We start from the raw sequence: 12,988 nt of genomic DNA on the forward strand, positions 1-12,988 counted from the left end.
AGTAGAAGGGCCTTCTCTCCCCATTTCCTCTCCCAGAGTGTCCCAACCAGTGTTCCTAGAATGTGTTGAAGGTGTGAGGAAATGCTGATGTTTCAGACTCTTGGGCTGCTTGCCCTAGCATGCTGTGCAGACACCGGCATTTCCTGCCTGTGGCATGATGTGAGAAAGGTTGATAAGCACATCTCTCTCCTGTTCTCCTGAGATTGCAAGAGCAAACCCAACTTCCTTTGTTCCTATCACAGGTTGGGGTTTGGGTGGCAAATTCAAACCCAACTTTTTCTCTACAATTCTCCCTGCACCTCCCTCCCCCCACCCCACTCCTCCTCAGTTTCCATTGCTAAAGGCCTGATGTCACTAATATAGCCCTGGCCAATCCCAAGACTTCCCAGCCCCAGGGAAGGAAGAGTCCCCAGGCCCTGCCAGGAGCAGATTCTACTGAGGACACTACGGATTAGGTTTTGTTTCCAGTATTACTGGGCAGTGCTGACTAGAGGGTGATAGTCCTCCCTCCCCCAAGGAATCAGAGACATCTCACTTGTACAGGGACCAAAGGTGGATGATGAACCAGTTTCCCCCTGGAGGGATCATTTTCGTGTCTAGGGCCAACGTGGCCCTGAGCAAAGTGAGGCTAAGGTTCATCTAGGTAAAACTTGCCTTGCTGGACACAGAGAGAATGAAAGCTGGACTGACCACGGATCAGTGGCTGAGAAATTCCTGAGTACAGTCTGGAGATCTGCTTTGATTATAACTACACAAAGACCCCCACTGTATATACGCATACTCAAAAAAGCTGGAAAATGCTAATGCACATTTTACTCTTTTATTGTCTAAAAAATGTGTTTGTGGCTTTATTACTTTTAGAACGGGGTGGGGGGGAGCGGAATAAACTCACTAGTTAAAAAAAACAGCCTGGGGCACCTGGGTAGCACAGTCAGTGAAAGCGTCTGACTCTTGGTTTCAGCTCAGGTCTGACCTCAGGGTTGTGAGAGCGAGCCCTGTGAGGGGCTCCGTACTCAGTGAGGCATCCACTTGAGTGTCTCTCTTCCTCTCCCTCTGCCCCTCCCCTGCCACTTGCTCTCTCTCGCTCTCAAATATATAAATCTTAAAAAAAAAAAAACCAGACTATATGCTTCACAAAACCTGCTACATAGTCTTTTGATGACATGTGGGATGCATACAAGTAAGCAAATGACAGGTGCTAATGCAGTGTGGCTTCTGAGCCGGCAGCGTGGGTGTTCGAGGCAGGACCTGGCCACAGTTCATGTTTCCCCATTCTTCCCTGCCTCCTGCACACCTAGAAGGAACTTGTTTGCCCAAGTGTCTGTGACCCCGACCACACCTGAGCAAAGCTTCCACACCTTCACCAGCTCCCTAAGAACGAGGGTCTTCACGGGAGACAGAGCATCGGCACTGGAATGAGGCATCTTTGCTTGCAGGAGCAGGCAGGCCAGCTGGGAAGTCAGCTTCTGTCGGTGTCTCAGGCCATGTTCTCCTCGGCCAGACAGAAGTGTGTCTTCCTTTTGAAATCGGCAGAAGTGTTGCCACGTGTACTAATGTTGGCGTTAGTGGTCTTTGTAGGAAGTCAAGGTTCCTTGTGGGCCTGGAAGGAAATGTGGCCTGCTTGCATGTACAGCTCCATGTGTGGTCTCCAAGAGAGAGAACAGCAGGAAACCAGGGGCTGCAGGGGCCAGAACGTCTCTGTGACTGCTTCCTCATCTGTGGTTAGTCGTGGTGGGAGGCAAATGGGATATCTTTTACAAAAGCTGTCCTTTTAACTCCAGAAAAAAAAAAAAAAAAATCAGCTCAGTTTCCCTAAGGGCCTCCCAAAAATGAACCTCCAGTGTGGAGGCTCTGGCCAGCCAGGAACGGCAAAGGCTCCAATCTCAGCAGCCTCTATCATGGCTGTGCTCCAACAGTCAGTAGGGTACATTTGCCCCAAGAGCCAGGGATCTGAGGGACAGAGCAGGCCCGGAGCCAGGTCCAGCTGGTGCTAAGGGGAGGCACCGTGTCGTTCCTCGCCCATACGGAGTGGTGGCTACTGTCTTCTGTTTAGGGTGCCTGGCATAGAGCCCGGGTGCGGGGGCCACCCCTGGGGACTGCTCAACCAAGGCATGGCCTTATCTGGGCCTGCACTGGTTTCCCTCGGGTGGTCCCAGGCCCCTGGGGAAGAGTGGGGAACCACCACCCACAGCTCTGGGGTCCAGGAAAGGGGCCCTTCCAGCACCCTTCTCCCATTTGCTGGTGACCTGTGGCTACCCCCATGTGATGAGCTTGTGGCTTCCTGGAGGAAAGAAACTTGCATAATCAAATAGAAATAGGAACCTGGAAAATAACTCAGTGGGGCAAGTAAGGGATTAGGCAATGACTTATCTTAGAAGATTTTGGGCCATGACAGGGGGGTGGTGGCAGAGTGAGGAACCAGGTTTCATCTGAGTCATGGCTAAGAATTTAAGGAGGTCTCTGGAGCATGAGACTTCCAAGGGGTCAGGAGGCAGAGGGACAACCTGCCAGCCTAGAAGTTCCTCAGAGCCTTTGCCCTTTGAGGTTCTGTGGAAAGGTTTCTCAGAAATACAGCATCCTTCCTTAGGAACGTGCGCCTCTCACACCTCACCCTGTGGTGCTATCTTCCCCCAGGGCCTCTAGCTTTGTTCAAAGCACAGAGGATTTTTGAGAACATTCCCAGCATACCCGTCCTTTTCCTTAGGGCCAGGGCAGTGGAGACGTGAACATTGGATGGGCTGGACCTAGAGCTGACACCTCTGTTTTCTCTACCTTGTTGTGTTCATTTCACAATACATACAGTAAATTATCACATTGTACACCTTAAACTCACCCAGTGTTATTTGTCAGTTACACCTTAATAAGCCTGGAAAGAAAAAAGGGTGAAAGTAATGTGCCTAACACAGCACCTCGAGCATGAATATTGGTGAAGCTGGAGACACATTGACTGAGGGCTTTCAGTAACTGGGTGCCTCTGCCTACAAACTCACAGAGACAGGAGGTGAGTCCTAAACTTTTGTTGTTGGTGTTGCAGGCAAGAGGTGTCCCTTGTTTATAAAGACAGGCCTAAGAAAGCTGCAAATTCTGTTGTGTCCCTGAATTCATGCTGAGGCCCCATATGATATTAGCAACTGCCTATATTCTCCCCCAGTTCCCCAAAGAACCTTCTCTTCCAGGTATTCATTCTAGTTCCCCCTTCACCCCAATTTCTGGCTAATTATATTTCTGCATAATTGCTTATGCTTTTCCTTCCCCCCAGAATGCCCTGTCTCCCCACCCCACCATTGTTGCCATTGAAATATGAGGTGTCCTTCCAGGCCCTGGTTCAAATGACACTTCCTCCAAGAAGCATTTAGTTAGTCAGCCCCTTTCAAAGTGGTGACCCCTCCATCTCCTCCATAACATACTCTCCACATCACTCTCTGGACCCACCAGACACTGCCTTGCCTCTTGGGGACTTTTAGACATGTCTCAAATCCACTATCACAAGTATCCTGAGCAAAGGAACCCAGTCTTTTTTATTGTTATGTTAATCACCGTACATTACATCATTAGTTTTTGATGTAGTGTTCCATGATTCATTGTTTGTGCATAACACCCAGTGCTCCACGCAGAATGTGCCCTCTTTAATACCCATCACCAGGCTAACCCATCCCTCCACCCTCCTCCCGTCTAGAACCCTCTGTTTTTCAGAGTCCATCATCTCTCATGGTTCGTCTCCCCCTCTGACTTACTCCCCTTCATTCTTCCCCTCCTGCTATCTTCTTCTTTTTCTTTTTTTCTTAACATATGTTGCATTATTTGTTTCAGAAGTACAGATCTGTGATTCAACAGTCTTGCACAATTCACAGCACTCACCATAGTACATACCCTACCCACTGTCTATCACCAAGCCACCCCATCCCTCCCACCCCCCACCACTCCAGCAACACTCAGTTTGTTTCCTGAGATTAAGAATTCCTCATATCAGTGAGGTCATATGATACAGGTCTTTCTCTGATTGACTTATTTCACTCAGCATAACACCCTCCAGTTCCATCCACGTCATTGCAAATGGCAAGATCTCATTCCTTTTTATGGCTGCATAATATTCCGTTGTGTATATATACCACATCTTCTTTATAAAGGAACCCAGTCTTATATAGAGCTCAGGGAATATTCGATGGGCTAATGAATAACTTTTCTAGCCCTTAAAACCTATGGGACGTCCTGAAAAATTGGGGAACTGAGGGGTGGGAAAGAAGAAAGCTTTTCCCCTCTCTTATAAACCATTTCCTGGTCATTGATAGATTCTCAAGGAATCATAGGCAGGACAGCTTTCATCCCTGCATGTCAAGGTAGGAAACCAAGGTCCAGAGAGTAAAAGGGGGTTCCTCAAGGTCACACAGCAAGTTAGTGGCAGAGCCAGGGCCTGGACTCATGGTGTGCTCAGTTTAGTGCTCTTTCCCTTGTGTTGGGGAGGCAGTGGAATATTGAGGGGCAAAGATATAAATTCTGGGGCAGTCAGGGGTTACTTTGATAATTCAGTGATTTAACACATGCAGAGTCCTTAGATCAGCCCTAGCCCAGGAATCACAATATTTTTGTTGCTATCACCTTTGTTGTGATTCCTCTGCCCATCATAGGACAACTACTACCTCCTCCCACCAGGTCCCATCATTTCAGGGGAGAGAAGAACCCTGGGAGTATTAACTATGCCAGAACATCCTTCCTAGGCAGCAGGGGAGAAGCTGGTGGGTAGCTTTAGAGGACTAACCATCTGGTTTACTGACCCTAGGGGCCTAGGGTGATTTTTCTGGACCATCATAGACCCATGGCCCAGCAGATCAAACCTTGATTAAAAATTGGGTGTTTTAAAAAAAAAATTGGGTGTTTTGTCTCTTTCTTTCAGGGAAGGAAAAATGAAAAGGAATCTTCTTCCTTTTTTGCAGGTACCTGGCCTGCCCAGGGGTCTACCAAGACCCTCTCAAGCTAGGTCCTGGGGAAGACAGGGTGCCCAGAATCAATTTCCAGGTACTCCTCCCATCCCTGAACTGAAAGCAAGATTTCCCATCTTTCTGGTTGGAGGTGCAGCAAAGTCATCACTGGAACCCAGTGAGTGACAGCTTCAGCTGACAGCCCCTGGGACTGGGGAGTTTAGCATCACTGCAGGCCAGCAGCATCTCATTTCTCAGACTCCCAACTTCTGTCCCCTGCCAGACCACGGGAGGAGAGACCAGACAGGTGTGCACCTAGGGACTGCTTTTTCCCAGAGGAGCACTACAATTTGCCTCCCTCCTCTAAAAACAAATGTAATTGCAGATTTCGGACGGGCCCAGGAGAAGGGCTCTGAGAATTGAGACCAAAGTTCCCTTAGTGGGCTGAACCATTTCCTGGTTTCTATTCCATTTCCATGTTGGAGTCTGATTGGGTAAAAAAGAATACAGCATTAAATGCTGGCTGCTTGGCAAGGGAGCCCTGTGCATTGGGGAGTTTTTAGTTGGGATTTTGTGTGAACAGTTAGGAATTAATTAGAGCAGCAATCCTCTTGCCCCAAATCTGCTTCTAGGATACTGTTGTTTTTTTCTGAGTCTGTCCAGAGAGCGTGACCCCTCTCGTCACGACATCCCAACCAGCCCAGACAGGGTTTTTTGTTTTGTTTTTTTTTTTCTAGCTGGAGGACCTGGGCTGGCTGAAGTGTCTATACTCCCTCATTCCAGGGTCTTTGTGACCAGGAACATATTCAGTCATCCATTCATTCATGTACTCATTCATTCACTGAAACCACTATTTCAAGGTGCTGGGGTTACAGTGGTGAACAAGAGAGGGGGGCTAAGTCTAGCAGGAGAGACAGGCATTGAGGCGTTTGCAAAAGCACGGAGTATTCTGAAACGCAGGCCTCCTGGGTCTGGTGGTTAAGGAAAGCTTCCTAGCAGAGGTGATATTCAAGTTAAGATCGGAGCGAAGACCAAGAGATGTCTGGGCATTTTAGCTGGAACTATCATCCTGTGTAAAAGTTCTGAAAACGCAAGAGAGAGCCAGGAGACTGTGCCAGATGAGGCTGAAAGGAAGTAAGGAGCCAGGCCACAGGGCCTCGTCTGCCACCAAAAGGATGTGGGTCTTTATTCCGACAGCAGTGGGTAGTGTTCTAGTTGCCGTGGGACGCTGGGAAAGTGCTTCCTCTAACTGGATCATCGCGTGATGACGTCAGCCTCGTGGGCCTGGGACTGCTCAAACCAACAGACTCAGGTCGGATGTGACCACTGTGCGGCTTTCTTCGGCCACCACAGCCAGAGTTCCGTTCTTTTCCACTCGCCTTTCATTAGAATACATGTCATATGTGTTGGTTTCCTATGTCAGCTGCTGGCCCCGGGCTGTGTTCCTGAGACTGAGCTGACCAGCCCAGGGCTGAGTGCAGTGAGCCTGGGGAGGGGGAAATTAGGAGCCACAAGGTTTAATGACTAGAACCTGAAAGTGCCTTATGTAAAAGATGGGTGTCCTGGGACAGTTTGGGGAGAAAGCCAGCACTTAGGTTGAATCATCCATGCGGGAAGATTGGTGGGGTGGTCCCTTGGGGGCAGGGGGTGACTGGTCTTCTGTGATTCTTCTCAGACATTGCTGCCATTTCTAAGTGTCTGCGCTAGGCCACCCACTCGGCTGCTGCCTTCCTCCTTCCAAGGGTCGTGACCACCAACGCAAGCTGCATACAGGTGTGTACCCAGCTTCTGGGTAGGGGCAACCCTTGTGAAGGTGGCCTATGCCAGACCGCTTCCTCTCTCCACCTCTAAGATTATAAAGATGAAATTTAGAGAGGACATCAAAGGCAGAATGCCGGGGAAAAGAACAGGGGGTGTGAGCTTGCCAAAGAACCTCTTCATTTCTGCCTAACCAACTAGTGTTCTCAGCACTGTTGACACTTGGGGACAGTTCTGCATTTTGCAGGATGCTTAACATCTCTGGCTTTAAAATACTCCTACAAAAATAAATACATAAATAACATGCTCCTACACATTTGCAAACACTTCCTGTGGGGCGGTACCAACTACCCCTTCCCTGATTGAGAACAACTGTTCCCATGTTTACGGGCACAGGATATGCACACCTGTGCTTTAGGTCCTGAAGCTGGCAAGCTGGGACACTGGAAAATCCTCCTGTTTGAGAATATCTTAGAGAAGCTTTTGTACAGTGGGATGGTTATTCTTCCCAAGCTACTCATGGGGGCTCCTGATGTCTCCTGACCCCACGTGGAGTTCCTCCTGCCTTCCCTAGCCTGGTTACTCACAATGGTCACCTGCAGCTCTGTGCAGAATCTGGTGGACAAAGCTGAGATTTTAGTACAAGCATTTCCAGGCCTCTTGGCTGGACTGTGGCCAAAGTTGGCAGGACCCCTTCTGGTGGCTGAGTAGCTGCTCTGTTGGGCCACCAGATGGCACTCGGGAGACACACACACACACACACACACACACACACACACACACACACCGCCGCCCCCCCAACCCCACACGCAGTCCGCCGCAGGACTGCTGGTGGCAGGAGTGACTGCAGAGGGAACTTGCTTTCACACACACACACACACACACACACACACACACACACACACGCACACACACCCCGCCGCCCCCCCAACCCCACACACAGTCCGCCGCAGGACTGCTGGTGGCAGGAGTGACTGCAGAGGGAACTTGCTTTCACACACACACACACACACACACACACACACCCCGCCGCCCCCCCCACCCCACACGCAGTCCGCCGCAGGACTGCTGGTGGCAGGAGTGACTGCAGAGGGAACTTGCTTTAAGGAGGCCTGGTCCTTAAAGAGACACGGCCACACACCGCAAACTTGCATGGTTCACCCCAAAACAAGACTCCACTGATGACAAGCATCACAGCCTAGGCTCCGATTCTCCTTTGTCCTTGCCTTCTTGAATATTGAGCCGCCAGCTCTTGGAGCCAGTCTCCACAGCCTATCCTCAGCCCCTGCGGCCATTCCTGGGCCCGACAGGGACGGGGCCAGCTCTGGCTGGTGGCGTCACAGCTCCTGGCAGAGCAGCACAGGGCTGGGGTGCCTCTGCAGAAGTCTGGCTGGAAGAACAAGCCGCACAGCCAGCTTCAGGGGAATGGCGGCCTCAGGAGGGCGGGGGGCCAGCCTGTGAGCTCTGACCCCAAGGGGGCATGCCTCTGCTGCACTCGGACCTGAGCAGCTTGGAACCGCTGAACTTGGTCTCTGGGCTTTGGGGACTTAGAGAATCCTACCGTCTCTTCTGCTGGCCTCTTTCCAGATGCTGACAGGGATGCTGTGGTGAGTAAATTAGGAAGGGGGCTCCACCCCCTACTGTTGAGCCCTCTGATCCACGCTCTAGGAAACCTCTCACATTGACCCCTGGGGGTACAATCTGAGCCAAGTTGGGGAAGAGCCACTTTAGGGGCTTGGCACGAGACCCTCCTGAAATTGCACCTTACCTAGTATAATCCAAGGCAGCTACTCTGCCCAGGAAGCTGGACTCACTATGACTAATGGCCGGGGGGACTGGGCTTCACTAGAGCCTGTGGAAACTGCATGGGGATGTGGGGGGAGCTTCGCAGCTACAGAGACTTGGATGGCACTGTGCCTCTCCCGGCCACGGCCATGGTGCTGAGGAAGGTAACAAGGACGTGAATGCAGTTCTCTGGTTTATGTCTTGCCAGGGCTGTAGATATTTATGACTCAAGCTGACACAAAACTTTGGTAGAGAAATCAGTAATTGGGGAAGGCTTTGACTTCATCTGTGCTGTCTCTAGATCTGGCTGTCTCTGGAAAAGTAAGGAGGCTGGGAAGAGACAGGGAGAGGACAAAGGATAGAACTGTCAGGCCAAGCCTGCTCCCTGAGAGGTGACCCAGCAGAGGCCTAGGGAATTTCCTGCTTTCCAGGCCCAAGAGGGGAGGGTGAGCATCAGAACTTAGTAAATGCTACTTCACCATACCAAGGTAAAGGAAATGAAGCAAGGAACCAGAAACAGGCCCCACAAGATCTGCTAGGAAGCAGAGTTTATGGTCTACGAAGGCAGATAGGAAGCCTGGAATTCGTCCACCTGATCTACGCGGGTACCCACCTACAAATTTGAAAACTGAGCTGGGAAAGCCTAGAGATTGGCCCAAGGCATAGAAGCAGTGGGGTTCAGTGGGGACTGGAGTTCAGGAAATGGTCACTGGATTGATTGCATCCAGCTTGTGTCCAGAGTCATCTGCCCTGTTGTGGTAAATGTGGCTTTGAGAACCAGTTCTCCTTTTGCTTAATCATTGGGGTGGGGGGGGGAGGCAGGGTTTCTGGAATTACACTGCCTTGCATTCCTGCTGTGGCTCCAGCGTCTTTCTCCCTCAGTTTAACTTCATTCTGTTCATTCATTTTTTCACTCATTGCAGCCCAATACAGAGATTATACACATCTCAGTTCATTTCCAAGTGTCACCAGTGGCTGTAGCTGGCCGATGCTTAGCCCGACTGCTTCTGGGGAATGGAGAGAAGAGCAGTACCTATCTCGTTAGCTTATTATGAGGATTAAGGGAGATAATCTACCTGAAGCCCATAGAGCAGTGTCCCACACCTAACAAGCACTCGGCAAATGTCAGCTGTCATTCATTTTACGAATTCAACCTGTATTGTTGAATGCCAGTCTATCGGGCTTTGGGCAGAGAGTCCGGCTGGTCTGTGGGCACAATGTGATTATGGCCACTTTAGTCTGCCTGAGCCTCAGTCATCCACTGGGCTGAGTGCTATGGATACCCCGGTGGAAAAAAAAATGCAGTTCCAGCTTTTAAAGAACAGATCTGGCAGGAAGGGTACAAAGTCTTGGTTTTTTGGCTATCATAGTTTGTTTTTTGTTTTTTGTTTTTTAATTTGAATGCGGAGGCCCTCCACCCCCACCTATACCTCCAGCTTCTGCACAGTGGTGCTCTCTGCCAGCCCCAGCATGGGGAGAGGTGAACGGACATCCTTTTCACCAGCTGTGACCTCCGTGACCTCCGGGTGATCAAGGAAGCAGGGACTCCCCAGCCTCCCTCTTGTGCACCGTGGAACTGGGTTGCTAACAGTGAGGAGGGAAGAAAGGTGGCGATACTGAGTTTTGGTTGTAAGTACAGTTACCCTTTTTCCATCTGGCTGAGTGGCTGGTAGAAGCAAGAGTCAGTTGTTCCTAGGAAGACACCTGGGAATTAAGGGCAAGGCCACTGACCTTCAGAATGGGATATATCTCCTTCCCACTCAGCCTCTCATCATACGCCCAGTGCTACGGGCAAGGCAACCGGCCCTTCAATCCCCCTTAAATGGGTGGTGGTAAGGCAGGAGCAGGTGGTCATCAAGCCTGGCCTATGTGCACAGGCCAGAGGGATGGCTGGTGAAGATAGAGAGTGTTCACCCAAAAGCCTGGACAGAGAATGGTTAGTGTGGGCCTGGAGGATGAAATGTGTTGGGTGCTGATTCAGTGCCTTGGGGTTCGAAGGCAGATCTGCACTTAGCTGAATCAGGGCAGTCTGTCCACAGGAGAGCCCCTCCCCTGCTCAAAGAGATTGGGGTTGCTGGCAGAGCACTTAACCTTTGGCAAAATGCAGATGAGGATAATTCCTTAACTCCTTCCTTCCTCGAATGTGGTATTGGATCTCCCCAAACTCCTCCCCACCCTCAGTGCCAGGAATCTGGAGGCTTCTGTTCCAGTCTCAAATCACCCTGGTTCTCAAAGGCCCACACACTTGTCTCCAAGCCCAGATTAGAGTCAGGCTGTGTGGTGTTACCTACCTACTGGAAGCCACCAGCAATGGCATCAAGGGCATCTTGAAATAACTACCCTTTCCTGGGACGAGTGTTCGGGAGACGGGTGTGTGAAGATGGAGGAGGGCTGGGAGGGCTACTCGGTGCCTCCGTTTTCTCATCTAGAAAACGCAGGGAGCTGAGATGGCAGTGAGGTTCGCAGGGAAATGATCCTGTAAGCAAAGCACTGGGGTCCAAGCCAGGTGCACCACAGACGTCCTCCGTTAATTACTACAAGTGTTCCTCCAAGACTGTTCTCTCCCTGGACCCTATATTGTGTTCTGGAGTGGGAGGTCCAGGATGGGATTGGACAGAATGTAGGGGAAAAAAAGCAAACAGTGGCAATGCTAAGGAGAGCAACTGTAACATTTTCGCTTGAAAATGCTGAAAATAGCATGTTCAAGCCTTTGTAGATAAAAATGTAAAATGTATGCAAATGTATGTGTCTCACGCAGAAACATACATCTCTGGCCTCCTCACAGTCAGTGCCCGGATGTGGCCATCAGGAAAATCCCTGCAGCATACAGAGAGGGTCCAGGCTGCCCTGATGGAGGTGGTGGTTATTGGGGAGGGGGCAGTGCTGCTGCCTTCCTGGGCTGCGCTCCTGTTTCCACCTTTCTTCTGGGTTCCGTGCCTTCTGAGAGTTCCACGTGGGAAGAAGAGAGCCTCTGGGCCCCTCTCTGCTCCTCCACCCTCACCATCCTCCCTCTGGTTCCTCTGAGAGCCCATTTGCTTCCTCTCCCATTCTGGCTCTATTTCTGGAGCATCTCATTGGAGATGCACACCCCCCCTCTCTGCCAAGCTCCAGGTGCCTGCTTGGTCCTCCCAGTCTTGTGTGCAAGTCAGGGATGGTGGGAGGGTGACAGCTGAGCAGGGAGGGGCCAAAGAGACAGAGCCAGAGTCTGAGCCCAGAGAGTTGGGATGGGGGAGAGGGGAGTGGATGCGGGGAGGGGCCAGTGTTACCTCACAGTTGAAAAACACCCACGGTAGCCACCTGTGGAGGCTTTCCACATCCTTCCCCTGCACCTCCCAGGGGCTCACCTGACCTACTGTGAGTTGGAGGCCTCTACCCAAGCAGCTGCAGGGGCTGGGTGCAGGCTTCCTTTCAGCATTATGGGTGAGGGTCTGCTCCTTTCCTCAAGAACTGGATCTGTGGTTGTTTGGAAGGATGAGGAGCCCTGCCCCCATGTGGGTGGGTCCCAGCAGAGCTCAGGAGAGGCTTCTGAGTCCCGGGAAGGCTTCTGCTTCTCTTCTCTTGGGTTCAGGAGAGGAGCTTCAGCACCTCCTGCCCTTGCCCCCCCTAGCCGGAGGCCCCTCATTCCAGGGCCCTTCAGAGCCCTTTGGCCAGAGGAGGCCTACAGGACCAAATCTGCAGCAAAGTTGCCTCGGATCCCAGGAGACAGGCATAAAGCCCCCTCCCAACAACCTCTTCACTGCTCTTGGGAGGTCTTACCAGGAGTTTTATTTCTAAAGGTTCTGTTCGCAGAGGCATCTTGACCCCAGACTTCCCTCAACTTATATGTGATTACGCATGCAAGGTATGCCTTCTGGGCTGCGGGGACTGTGGATCCCCAAAGAAGTCTCCTGGGGAACCCAGTGAAGATCCTGGAGTCTCTCCTGTCTCCAGTTTGTCCTCCATTGCCCCTCCTCGACCCCCCAGCCCCGTGCCTTTCTCCAGCCGCCACCCTCTGGTGTGTAGGGCAGAACTGCCCCGCTTTCAGGGCAAGGGTGTTTAAACAGATGAGGTTGGTAAGGTTGAGAAGGAAAGACTGTCCCGGCGGCCAAGGCTTTCCTCCGGCGGCAGGACCTTAACCCCGTCAGGGCCGCTCCCCCCCAGGCTTGCCTAGGGGAGGGGCTTGACGGCGGTACCGGCCCCAAAAACTGCGCTTTGAGATCCTGGGGTGGCAGGTGATGTCACCCCTGCGGGGCCCATAGGTCTCCCCGCGGCACTTAGTCTGCGGGTTGCCAGAATTCGGCTGAGCCCAGCGAGGGGAGGAAGAGGAGCCTGGACCTGCGCCGCAGCCCGGAGACCCCCCGCGGGACCACTTCTCCGTCACGGGCTGGAGCCCCTCTCGCCCCGGCGTCCGAGGGGACTGGGGCTGCTCCCCACACCCCCCGACCGGGTCTGGAGGCGTGCTGTGGCGGGGGAGGGGACGCGGGAGCCTCGCTCCGATTGGTCGCGGTCCCCGCCCCCCCGCCCCTGGCCGCCGCGCAGCCCCGGGGGAA

General features: G+C 52.0%; 1 protein-coding gene across 2 annotated transcripts in view; it reads left to right on the forward strand.

Annotated features, from left to right (window-relative positions):
* ABR (ABR activator of RhoGEF and GTPase) overlaps positions 1 to 12,988 on the forward strand; it is a 174,574-nt gene that overhangs the window by 29,992 nt on the left and 131,594 nt on the right. The gene's annotated exons all lie outside the window — the stretch shown is intronic.

The sequence above is a fragment of the Eumetopias jubatus genome, unplaced genomic scaffold (assembly GCF_037043125.1).
Source record: "Eumetopias jubatus isolate StellerSeaLion01/CBP00866 unplaced genomic scaffold, mEumJub1_p1.0 scaffold_10, whole genome shotgun sequence".
NCBI classification, from domain to species: domain Eukaryota; kingdom Metazoa; phylum Chordata; class Mammalia; order Carnivora; family Otariidae; genus Eumetopias; species Eumetopias jubatus.